Below are 12,606 nucleotides of genomic sequence, written 5' to 3' on the forward strand. Positions count from 1 at the left end.
CATTTTTATTACTTTATTTATTTACATTTCAAATGCTGCTTCCCTTCTTGGTCTCCCCTCCACAAGTTCTTTGCCCATTTTCCCTCCCCTTTGCTTCTGAGAGTGTGTCCCCCCACCCAGCCACTGGCTCCCACCTCACCCTGCTATCTGCTAGTATCCCCCCTTCTCTGGGGCATCAAGTCTCTACAGGATTTAGGCACATCCTTTCCCACTGAGGCCAGACAAGGAGGCAATCCTCTGCTACACTTCTCAGGATCCCAGGACCAGCCCATTATGCTCTTACATGGTTGGTGGCTTAGCCTCTGGGAGATCTGAGGGGTCTGGATTAGTTGTCCAATGGTTGGGTTGTAAGAATCTTCATTTGTTTCAGTCAGCTACTGGTAGAGCCCCTCAGAGGACAGCCATGCTAGGCTTTTGTCTGCAAGCACAACATGACATCAGTAATAGTGTCAGGGTTTGGTGTCTGCAGATGGGATGGATGCTGAGTTGGGCCAGTCTCTGCATGGCCTTTCCTCCAGTCTCTGCTCCATTTTTGTGCCTGAATTTCCTTTAGACAGCAACAGTTCTGGGTCAAGAATTTTGAAGATGGGTGGGTGGCCACATGCCTCAACTGGGGGCCACGTCTATCTACTGGAGGTGCTCTCTTTAGGTTCCATCCCCACTGGGTCCTGGGAGACTCTCACATCCACAATCTGGACATTTCTAGGGGTTTCCCCTGTTCCCCAACCCCCAATGCTACCTTTATTCCATTCATTCTCCTGACTCTCTGGGCTTCTCTCCTGTCCCTCCTCCACCCCTCTGTACCTAATCCTGCTTCACTTTTCTCCATCCCCTTCCCCTCTCCCACCCAGACTCCCTCCCTTACTCTGCCTTCTAAGTGGGATTGGAGTATCCACACTTGGACCTTCCTTTTTGTTAAGCTTCATACGGTGAGTTGTATCATTGGTATTCTGAACATTTTGGTTAATACTCACTTAGTGAGCAAATAGCATGTTTGTCCCTTTGGGTTTGGGTTACCTCACTCCAGATGATATTTTCTAGTTCAATCCATTTGCCTGCAAAATTCATGATGTCCTCATCTTTAATAGCTGAGTAGTATTTCATTGTGTAAATAAACCACATTTTCTGTATTCATTCTTCATGAGGGACATCTGTGTTGTTTCCAACTTCTGGTTATTACAATAAGGCTGCTCTGAAAATTGTGGAGCATGTGCCCTTGTTATATGTTGGAGCACCTTTTGGTATATGCCCAGGAGTGGTATAGCTGGGTCTTCAGGTAGAACTATTTCCACTTTTCTGAGGAACTGCCAGATTGATTTGCAAAGTGATTGTATCAGTTTGCAATCCCACCAGCAATGAAGGAGTGTTCCCTTTTCTCCACATCCTCTGCACTATGTGCTGTCACTTGAGGTTTTGATCTTAGCCATTCTGATTGTTATAAGGTGGACTCTCAAGATCATTTTGATTTGCATTTCTCTGATGACTAAGGATGTTGAACATTTCTTTAAGTGCTTCTCCATCATTCGAGATTCCTCAGTTGAGAACTCACTGTTTAGCTCTGTACCCCATTTTTTAATTGGGTTGTTTTGTTTTCTGGAGTCTAACTTCTTGAGTTCTTTGTATATTTTGGATATTAACCCTCTATCAGATGTAGGGCGAGTGAAGATCTTTCCCCAAATTGTAGGTTGCCGTTTTGTCCTAATGACAGTGTCCTTTGCCTAACAGAAGCTCTGTAGTTTTGTGAGGTCTCATTTGTCAATTGTTGATCTTAGAGCCTGAGCCATTGGTGATTTGTTCAGGAAAACTTCCCCTGTGCCAATGCATTCGAGGCTCTTCCCACCATCTCTCCATTAGTATCTGGTTTTATGTTGAGACCCTTGATCCACTTGGACTTGAGCTTTGTATGAGTGATATGTGGATCAATTTTCATTCTCCTACAGACAGACTGCCAGTTATATCAGCACAATTTGCTGAAGATGCTTTCTTTTTTCCACTGTGTGGTTTTGGCTTCTTTGTCCAAGATCAAATGTCCAGAAATGTGTGGATTTATTTCGGGGCTTCAATTCTATTCCACTGATCAACCTGTCTGTCTCCATACCAATACCATATGGGTTTTCTCACTATTGCTTTGTAGTACAGCTTGAGGTCAGGGATGGCGATTCTCCAGGTTTTTTTTTTGTTGTTTGTTTGTTTTGTTTTTGTTTTTATTGTTGAGAATTGTTTTGGCTATCTTGGGCTTTTTGTTATTCCATATGAAGTTGAGAATTGCTATTTCCATGTCTGTGAAGAATTGAGTTAGAATTTTGAAGGGGATTGCATTGAATCTGTAGATTGCTTTTGGAAAGATGGCCATTTTTACTATGTTAATCCTACCAATCCATGAGCATGGACAATCTTTCTATTCTCTGAGGTCTTCGATTTATCTCTTGACAGACTTGAAGTTCTTGTCATACAGATCTTTCACTTGCTTGATTAGAGTCACACCAAGATATTTTATACTATTTGGGACTATTGTGAAGGATGTCGTTTCTCTAATTTATTTTTTGGCCCATTTATCCTTTTAGCTTCCTATAAAGGAAGACTACTGATTTGTTTCAGTAAATTTTATATTAGCCACTTTGCTGAAGTTGTTTATCAGCTATAGAAGTTCTTGACTTATAGTAATTTCTTGACTTCTTCCTTTCCAATTTGTATCCCTTTGACCTCCTTTTGTTGTCTAATTGTTCCAGCTAGAACTTTAAGCACTATATTGAATAGGAAAGGAGAGAGTGGGCAGCCTTGACTTGTCCCTGATTTTAGTGGGACTGCTTCAAGTTTCTCTCCATTTAGTTTGATGTTAGCTATGGTTTGCTGTATATTACTTTTATTATGTTTAGGTATGTACTTTGAATTCCTGATCTCTCCAGGATTTTAACATGAGAGATGTTGTAGTTTGTTGAAGGCCTTTTCAGCATCTAATGAGATGATCATGTTTTTTCTTTCAGTTTGTTTATTAACAAAAGTTTTCACCTTGAAAATGTGTTCCTTTGGTTATGAGATCTGCAAATATGGATACAGTCTGTGGGAAATAACTCATTGTTCTAAAGAAGAGGAAATGTATTTATTTCTTCCTTTGTGTTTTCAATGATTTTTAAAGATAAAGGGGGAGTCAAACTTAAACACTGTTTAGAAACTGAACTTCCAGTTCTGGTTCTGGTAGAAACATGTTCTAATTTTTCTTTACATCATTGAATAAAACTATACATATAGCCCAGAATTTATTGGCCAGCACTCTGGTAAGTCTGATGAGCAGCTCTCTGAAGGCATATAGCAAGATAACACCAGGATTCAAAGTGCCAATGAATTGGTAGGATGCTTTTGGCTTTCACATCTTCAGTACCTCCCTGCTGAAATTGAGCAATGCCCCTGACTCTATAGACTCTATGGTACAGGCAGAACCTTGGAGAGTACTCTGGCTTTGGCTGAAGGAGTAGAAAACAGAATCTCAGAATTTGATGAATGTAGAAAAATCACCAAGTCATTTTCACCATGGTTTTCTCCCTTCAGTTATGTCCTAGTACTCCCAAACAGCCAGGGAGCAGTAGAGGAGCAGTGGGGATAGTTGGCAAAAAGAAACTCAAGGCAGTCCTCATGGGAGGAGACTTTTCCTCACCATTCAATTGTCTTCTAGGCCAAAGCCCTCTGCTTTCTTCTTGAGCATATCCATCTGCTTGCTGCTTTGGCCCCAAACATGATTTAAACATAAAAAAAGATTCTATAACTGAAAGATACCAGATAGACTGCAAAGAGGTATGTACTTGGAAGAAGACAGGAAGAGAGTTTATAACTTTGTTGGTGGATGTGGTGGTATAGACCAGTCTTTAGAAAATGGACATTTAGGCCATATTGGCAGAGACTGTGATAAACAAACATACAAACAAAACAAAAAGCAAAAAAAAAAAAAACCCACTTGAACTGTTCATGACCTTTGGGGTCACCTAGGCATGTACATTAGTATACAGATCTAATACCAAATAAAATGTTAAAGATGTTGAGAACTGAGCTAATGTATAAAGAGTGTCTGAGTGACCAGGCATGTACTTTGGTGGTAGATCTAAAGAACATTCTAAAGACAGAAACTGAGCTTCAGAATGACAGCCCACAGAAGAAACTAGTTTGGAAATTCTGACCTGGACCTAATCAGGGCATGCTTCCACAAGAGCCACAGACTAAGAAAATCCCAATTCCAGGGCTAAGAAGTTATCTTATGAGTTCTCGTTCCGTGGAGTGCAAGAGACTTCCAAAATATTATAGACTACTGCTATTGCCTCTGCTCGTATCCAAGCAATTGAAGACACCTCCTATTGCCAAAGACACCATGATTTTCAGACATATGACCCAAAGGGCCCAAGCTGCATCTAATGTGAAAGCCTCCTCCCTGAGGTCTAGCTTTTATGGTACCAGAAGGCACCAGCAGTTGTCTAAGGGAGGGAAGCCACCAACAGTCCTACCCAGAGATGATGCCCATGAACAACAACCATGACCAGCATGGCAAAGTAACCCTTATGATCGCCAGTGGCACTAATCCTTGAGCCAACACAAGAGATATCTGCTGTGGGATTTTACTTAGAATTTTCAAGGAAGCTCCACCTATGAAGTCTCAAACAAGACCTGGACAAGGATGACACCAGACATGTGACCCAGAGGGGAGAAAATCACAGGGCTCCAACTCTAGATAAAGAACCACAGATGATTAAGGAATGGCAAGGGCAGGAGGACATGTTCTTCAGGGAAGATTCTCCTAAGTTATTTTCATCAAATATCAAGTGATCAGTCCTAAAATCATAGCAGATTGTACTTTTTATGTATTTAGGAATGTACACACACCACATACACACAGAGACTATTTATAAAAATAATTAAAGAAAAAGAGGTCAGAGACCTCGGGTTTGAGAGGGGTAGAGGGAGTGTAGCACGTGAGAGGCTTGAGGAAGATAAGGAAAATGATCTATATTTTAATTTCAAAAATAAACTAATAATATCCTCCATCAAATTAAACAAAGAACAAATGCTCCAAGTCATAGACTATAATTCATCTACGAAGTTTTCAACCCAAATGAGAAAAAGTATGTAATGATGACCAATGACAAAATTAAACGGAGAGTGGAGTTATTAGGAGACACCCTTCTCACTGCTCCCAAAGCCCGTGGGAGAGAGAGCTCACCGCCGGGACAGGTGGGCACTCCTGAGGCTGCAGAGCGGAAGAGACCACCAACACTGCCCACTCCTGCCCACATCCCTGGGCCAAGAGGAAACTGTATACGGCCTCTGGGTTCCCTTGGATAAGGGCCCAGGAGCAGCAAATCTGCTGTGTCTGAGACACCGCCGGAACCTGAAGGGACCGACCAGATAAACAGTTCTCTGCACCCAAATCCCGTGGGAGGGAGAGCTAAACCTTCAGAGAGGCAGACATGCCTGGGAAACCAGAAGAGACTACACTCTGCCCACATCTCTGACTCCAGAGGAAAACACTAAATGCCATCTGGAACCCTGGTGCACGGAAGCTCCCGGAAAGGGCGGCACAGATCTTCCTGGTTGCTGCCCCCGCGGAGAGCTCATAAGCAACACCCCACGAGCAAACTTGAGCCTCGGGACCACAGGTAAGACAAACCTTCCTACTCCAAGCGACCTGCTTGGTGAACTCAAGACACAGGCCCACAGGAACAGCTGAAGACCTGTAGATAGGAAAAACTACACGCCCAAAAGCAGAACACTCTGTCCTCATAACTGGCTGAAAGAAAACAGGAAAACAGGTTTACAGCACTCCTGACACATAGGCTTATAGGACAGTCTAGCCACTGTCAGAAATAGCAGAACAAAGTAACACTAGAGATAATCTGATGGCGAGAGGCAAGCACAGGAACCCAAGCAACAGAAACCAAGACTACATGGCATCATCGGAGCCCAATTCTCCCACCAAAGCAAACACGGAATATCCAAACACACCAGAAAAGCAAGACCTAGTTTCAAAATCATATTTGATCATGATGCTGGAGGACTTCAAGAAAGACATAAAGAACTCCCTTAGAGAACAAGTAGAAGCCTACAGAGAGGAATCGCAAAAATCCCTGAAAGAATTCCAGGAAAACACAATCAAACAGTTGAAGGAATTAAAAATGGAAATAGAAGCAATCAAGAAAGAACACATGGAAACAACCCTGGACATAGAAAATCAAAAGAAAAGACAAGGAGCTGTAGATACAAGCTTCACCAACAGAATTCAAGAGATGGAAGAGAGAATCTCGGGAGCAGAAGATTCCATAGAAATCATTGACTCAACTGTCAAAGATAATGTAAAGCGGAAAAAGCTACTGGTCCAAAACATACAGCAAATCCAGGACTCAATGAGAAGATCAAACCTAAGGATAATAGGTATAGAAGAGAGTGAAGACTCCCAGCTCAAAGGACCAGTAAATATCTTCAACAAAATCATAGAAGAAAACTTCCCTAACCTAAAAAAAGAGATACCTATAGGCATACAAGAAGCCTACAGAACTCCAAATAGATTGGACCAGAAAAGAAACACCTCCTGTCACACAATAGTCAAAACACCAAACGCAAAAATAAAGAAAGAATATTAAAAGCAGTAAGGGAAAAAGGTCAAGTAACATATAAAGGCAGACCTATCAGAATCACACCAGACTTTTCTCCAGAGACTATAAAAGCCAGAAGATCCTGGACAGATGTCATACAGACACTAAGAGAACACAAATGCCAGCCCAGGTTACTGTATGCTGCAAAACTCTCAATTAACATAAATGGAGAAACCAAGATATTCCATGACAAAACCAAATTTACACAATATCTTTCTACAAATCCAGTACTACAAAGGATAATAAATGGTAAAGCCCAACATAAGGAGGCAAGCTACACCCTAGAAAAAGCAAGAAACTAATCGTCTTGGCAACAAAACAAAGAGAAGAAAAGCACACAAGCATAACCTCACATCCAAATATGAATATAACAGGAAGCAATAATCACTATTCCTTAATATCTCTCAACATCAATGGTCTCAACTCCCCAATAAAAAGACATAGATTAACAAACTGGATACGCAATGACGACCCTGCATTCTGCTGCCTACAGGAAACACACCTCAGAGACAAAGACAGACACTACCTCAGCGTGAAAGGCTGGAAAATAACTTTCGAAGCAAATGGTCAGAAGAAGCAAGCTGGAGTAGCCATTCTAATATCAAATAAAATCAATCTTCAACTTAAAGTCATCAAAAAAGATAAGGAAGGACACTTCATATTCATCAAAGGAAAAAATCTACCAAGATGAACTCTCAATCCTAAATATCTATGGCCCAAATACAAGGGCACCTACATACATAAAAGAAACCTTACTAAAGCTCAAAACACACATTGAACCTCACACAATAATAGTAGGAGATTTCAACACACCACTCTCATCAATGGACAGATCATGGAAACAGAAATTAAACAGAGACATAGACAGACTAAGAGAAGTCATGAACCAAATGGACTTAACAGGTATTTATAGAACATTCTATCCTAAAGCAAAAGGATATACCTTCTTCTCAGCTCCTCATGGTACTTTCTCCAAAATTGACCATATAATTGGTCAAAAAACGGGCCTCAACAGGTACAGAAAGATAGAAATAATCCCATGCCTACTATCAGACCACCATGGCCTAAAGCTGGTCTTCAATAACAATAAGGGAAGAACGCCCACATATATGTGGAAGTTGAACAATGCTCTACTCAACGATAACCTGGTCAAGGAAGAAATAAAGAAAGAAATTAAAGACTTCTTAGAATTTAATGAAAATGAAGGTACAACATACCCAAACTTATGGGACACAATGAAAGCTGTGCTAAGAGGAAAACTCATAGCTCTGAGTGCCTGCAGAAAGAAACAGGAGAGAGCATATGTCAGTAGCTTGACAGCACACCTAAAAGCTCTAGAACAAAAAGAAGCAAATACACCCAGGAGGAGTAGAAGACAGGAAATAATCAAACTCAGAGCTGAAATCAGCCAAGTAGAAACAAAAAGGACCATAGAAAGAATCAACAGAACCAAAAGTTGGTTCTTTGAGAAAAATCAACAAGATAAACCCTTAGCCAGACTAACGAGAGGACACAGAGAGTGTGTCCAAATTAACAAAATCAGAAATGAAAAGGGAGACATAACTACAGATTCAGAGGAAATTAAAAAAATCATCAGATCTTACTATAAAAGCCTATATTCAACAAAACTTGAAAATCTGCAGGAAATGGACAATTTCCCAGACAGATACCAGGTACCGAAGTGAAATCAGGAACAGATAAACCATTTAAACAATCCCATAACTCCTAAGGAAATACAAGCAGTCATTAAAGTTCTCCCAACCAAAAAGAGCCCAGGTCCAGACGGGTTTAGTGTAGAATTCTATCAGACCTTCATAGAAGACCTCATACCAATACTATCCAAACTATTCCACAAAATTGAAACAGATGGAGCACTACCGAATTCCTTCTATGAAGCCACAATTACTCTTATACCTAAACCACACAAAGACCCAAGAAAGAAAGAGAACTTCAGACCAATTTCCCTTATGAATATCGACGCAAAAATACTCAATAAAATTCTGGCACCCGAATCCAAGAGCACATCAAAACAATCATCCACCATGATCAAGTAGGCTTCATCCCAGGCATGCAGGGATTGTTTAATTTATGGAAAACCATCAATGTGATCCATTATATAAACAAACTGAAAGAACAAAACCACATGATCATTCCATTAGATGCTGAGAAAACATTTGACAAAATTCAACACCCCTTCATGATAAAAGTCCTGGAAAGAATAGGAATTCAAGGCCCATACCTAAACATAGTAAAAGCCATATACTGCAAACCAGTTGCTAACATTAAACTAAATGGAGAGAAACTTGAAGCAATCCCACTAAAATCAGGGACTAGACAAGGCTGTCCACTCTCTCCCCACTTATTCAATATAGTTCTTGAAGTTCTAGCCAGAGCAATCAGACAACAAAAGGAGATCAAGGGGATACAGATCGGAAAAGAAGTCAAAATATCACTATTTGCAAATGATATGATAGTATATTTAAGTGATCCCAAAAGTTCCACCAGAGAACTACTAAAGCTGATAAACAACTTCAGCAAAGTGGCTGGGTATAAAATTAACTCAAATAAATCAGTAGCCTTCCTCTACACAAAAGAGAAACAAGCCAAGAAAGAAATTAGGGAAACGACACCTTTCATAATAGACCCAAATAATATAAAGTACCTCGGTGTGACTTTAACCAAGCAAGTAAAAGATCTGTACAATAAGAACTTCAAGACTCTGAAGAAAGAAATTGAAGAAGACCTCAGAAGATGGAAAGATCTCCCATGCTCATGGATTGGCAGGATTAATATAGTAAAAATGGCCATTTTACCAAAAGCGATCTACAGATTCAATGCAATCCCCATCAAAATACCAATCCAATTCTTCAAAGAGTTAGACAGAACAATTTGCAAATTCATCTGGAATAACAAAAAAACCAGGATAGCTAAAACTACTCCCAACAATAAAAGGACTTCAGGGGGAATCACTGCCCTGAACTCAAGCAATATTACAGAGCAATAGTGATAAAAACTGCATGGTATTTGTACAGAGACAGACAGATAGACCAATGGAACAGAATTGAAGACCCAGAAATGAACCCACACACCTATGGTCACTTGATTTTTGACAAAGGAGCCAAAACCCTCCAATGGAAAAAAGATAGCATTTTCAGCAAATGGTGCTGGTTCAACTGGAGGTCAAAAAGTAGAAGAATGCAGATCGATCCATGCTTATCACCCTGTACAAAGCTTAAGTCCAAGTGGATCAAGGACCTCCACATCAAACCAGATACACTCAAACTAACAGAAGAAAAAGTGGGGAAGCAACTCGAACACATGGGCACTGGAGAAAATTTCCTGAACAAAACACCAATGGCTTATGCTCTAAGATCAAGAATCGACAAATGGGATCTCATAAAACTGCAAAGCTTCTGTAAGTCATAGGACACTGGTTAGGACAAAACCGCAACCAACAGATTGGGAAAAGATCTTTACCAATCCTACAACAGATAGAGGGCTTATATCCAGAATATACAAAGAACTCAAGAAGTTGGACCGCAGGGAGACAAATAACCCTATTAAAAATGGGGTTCAGAGCTAAACAAAGAGTTCACAGCTGAGGAATGCTGAATGGCTGAGAAACACCTAAAGAAATGTTCAACATCTTTAGTCATAAGGGAAATGCAAATCAAAACAACTCTGAGATTTCACCTCACACCAGTGAGAATGGCTAAGATCAAAAACTCATGTGACAACAGATACTGGCGAGGATGTGGAGAAAGAGGTACACTCCTCCATTGTTGTTGGGATTGCAGACTGGTACAACCATTCTGGAAATCAGTCTGGAGGTGCCTCAGAAAATTGGACATTGAACTGCCTGAGGATCCAGCTATACCTCTCTTGGGCATATACCCAAAAGATGCCTCAACATATAAAAGAGACACGTGCTCCACTATGTTCATCGCAGCCTTATTTATAATAGCCAGAAGCTGGAAAGGACCCAGATGCCCTTCAACAGAGGAATGGATACAGAAAATGTGGTACATCTACACAATGGAATATTACTCAGCTATCAAAAACAATGCCTTTATGAAATTCATAGACAAATGGTTGGAACTGGAAAATATCATCCTGAGTGAGGTAACCCAATCACAGAAAAACACACATGGTATGCACTCATTGATAAGAGGCTATTAGCCCAAATGCTTGAATTACCCCAGATGCATAGAACACATGAAACTCAAGACGGATGATCAAAATGTGAATGCTTCACTCCTTCTTCAAAAGGGGAACAGGAATACCCTTGGCAGGGAATAGAGAGGCAAAGATTAAAACAGACACAGAAGGAACACCCATTCAGAGCCTGCCCCACAAGTGGCCCATACATATACAGCCACCCAATTAGACAAGATGGATGAAGCAAAGAAGTGCAGGCCGACAGGAGCCGGATGTATATCTCTCCTGAGAGACACAGCCAGAATACAGCAAATACAGAGGCGAATGCCAGCAGCAAACCACTGAACTGAGAGTAGGACCCCCGTTGAAGGAATCAGAGAAAGAACTGGAAGAGCTTGAAGGGGCTCAAGACCCCTTATGAACAACAATGCCAAGCAACCAGAGCTTCCAGGGACTAAGCCACTACCTAAAGACTATACATGGACTGACCCTGGACTCTGACCTCATAGGTAGCAATGAATATCCTTGTAAGAGCACCAGTGGAAGGGGCAGCCCTGGGTCCTGCTAAGACTGAACCCCAAGTGAATGTGATTTTTGGGGGGAGGGCGGCAATGGGGGGAGGATGGGGAGGGGAACAACGATAAAGAAGGGGAGGGGGAGGGATTTGGGGGATGTTTGCCAGGAAACCGGGAAAGGGAATAACATTCGAAATGTAAATAAGAAATACTGAAGTTAATAAAAAAAAAAAAAAGAGAGACACCCTTGAAAGGAATGATAAAACAGTGCATCAGCTGATAAATAGAAAACATATCTTACAAGGGAACCAAGTTGAAATTTTAGAGCTGAGAAATACAGAAACAACAATGCTAATGACCATGAGAGGGCTCAATAACAAACTAGAGATGATGGAATAGTATTTGAATTGGGAGGGTAAGTAACAAAAATGACCTAATATCTCTAAAGAGAGGGGGAAAAAGCTATTGTGCAAAAAAAAAAAAAATCATTGAGAGCAACAAGGAACCAACTTGGAAATAACATCTCCTCCGTTTATGTCACACAAAATTCCAGGAGGAGACCTAGTGTAGTGAGGTGATGTGGAAAAATTACAGAAAAGAAAGGAGTCTGACTTTCTACATCTGAAAATATAAATTATAGGTTCAAGCAGCTGACTGTACAGTTCATAGAATAAACTAAACTAAAAGTAACCCACATTCGGAACATCACAATCAAACTGCTGGGACTTAGGACAAAATTCTACACACAAATAACTACCTGGATTTCTCATCCGAAACTGTAGAGGCCAGAAGGAGGCATTACAGTATTTTTGAAGCAGTAAAATGAATGCTCTAGAATTCTGTGTCATTAGGAATGAAGGAGGAGAAAGAGAGACATCTTCAACTGGAGGAACTCAGAGAATTGCTTGCTGCAGGGCACTTGTGAAAGAATTACTGAGATGAATTCCTCACGTAAGAAATAAATGACAGCAGAAGAAGGAAGATGAAGAATGGAGGGTCAAGAAGATGCAGCATAAGAGGTGAGGGGTGCAGATGGGGGTTATTGGCTCCTCGAGGGGTTCTGTCACATACAGTTAGAAAAGTCAGTGACGGTGTTTTCAAAATAATGTAAGCCAACTGTGAGATGTGAGGGGAGAGTTAGGTGTTCTCTACATTCTAACTGAAGGAGTGAGTCAACTACTGAATCTAAACAGAGTGAAAGGTTAACTATCCATGTGGTTATTACTGAAAGGGCTACTGAAACTCTTAATGCAGAGAAGTATCGGTCATTGTAGATGAGTTGAACAGAATGCAGGAGTTTA

The 12,606-nt window shown here is 40.8% G+C and overlaps 1 protein-coding gene across 1 annotated transcript in view; it reads right to left on the minus strand.

Moving 5' to 3' along the window:
- The window catches only part of Glipr1l2 (GLIPR1 like 2), a 30,426-nt gene that overhangs the window by 3,011 nt on the left and 14,809 nt on the right, over positions 1–12,606 (minus strand).

The sequence above is a fragment of the Rattus norvegicus genome, chromosome 7 (assembly GCF_021556685.1).
Source record: "Rattus norvegicus strain SHRSP/BbbUtx chromosome 7, alternate assembly SHRSP_T2T, whole genome shotgun sequence".
Taxonomy (NCBI): Eukaryota; Metazoa; Chordata; class Mammalia; order Rodentia; family Muridae; genus Rattus; species Rattus norvegicus.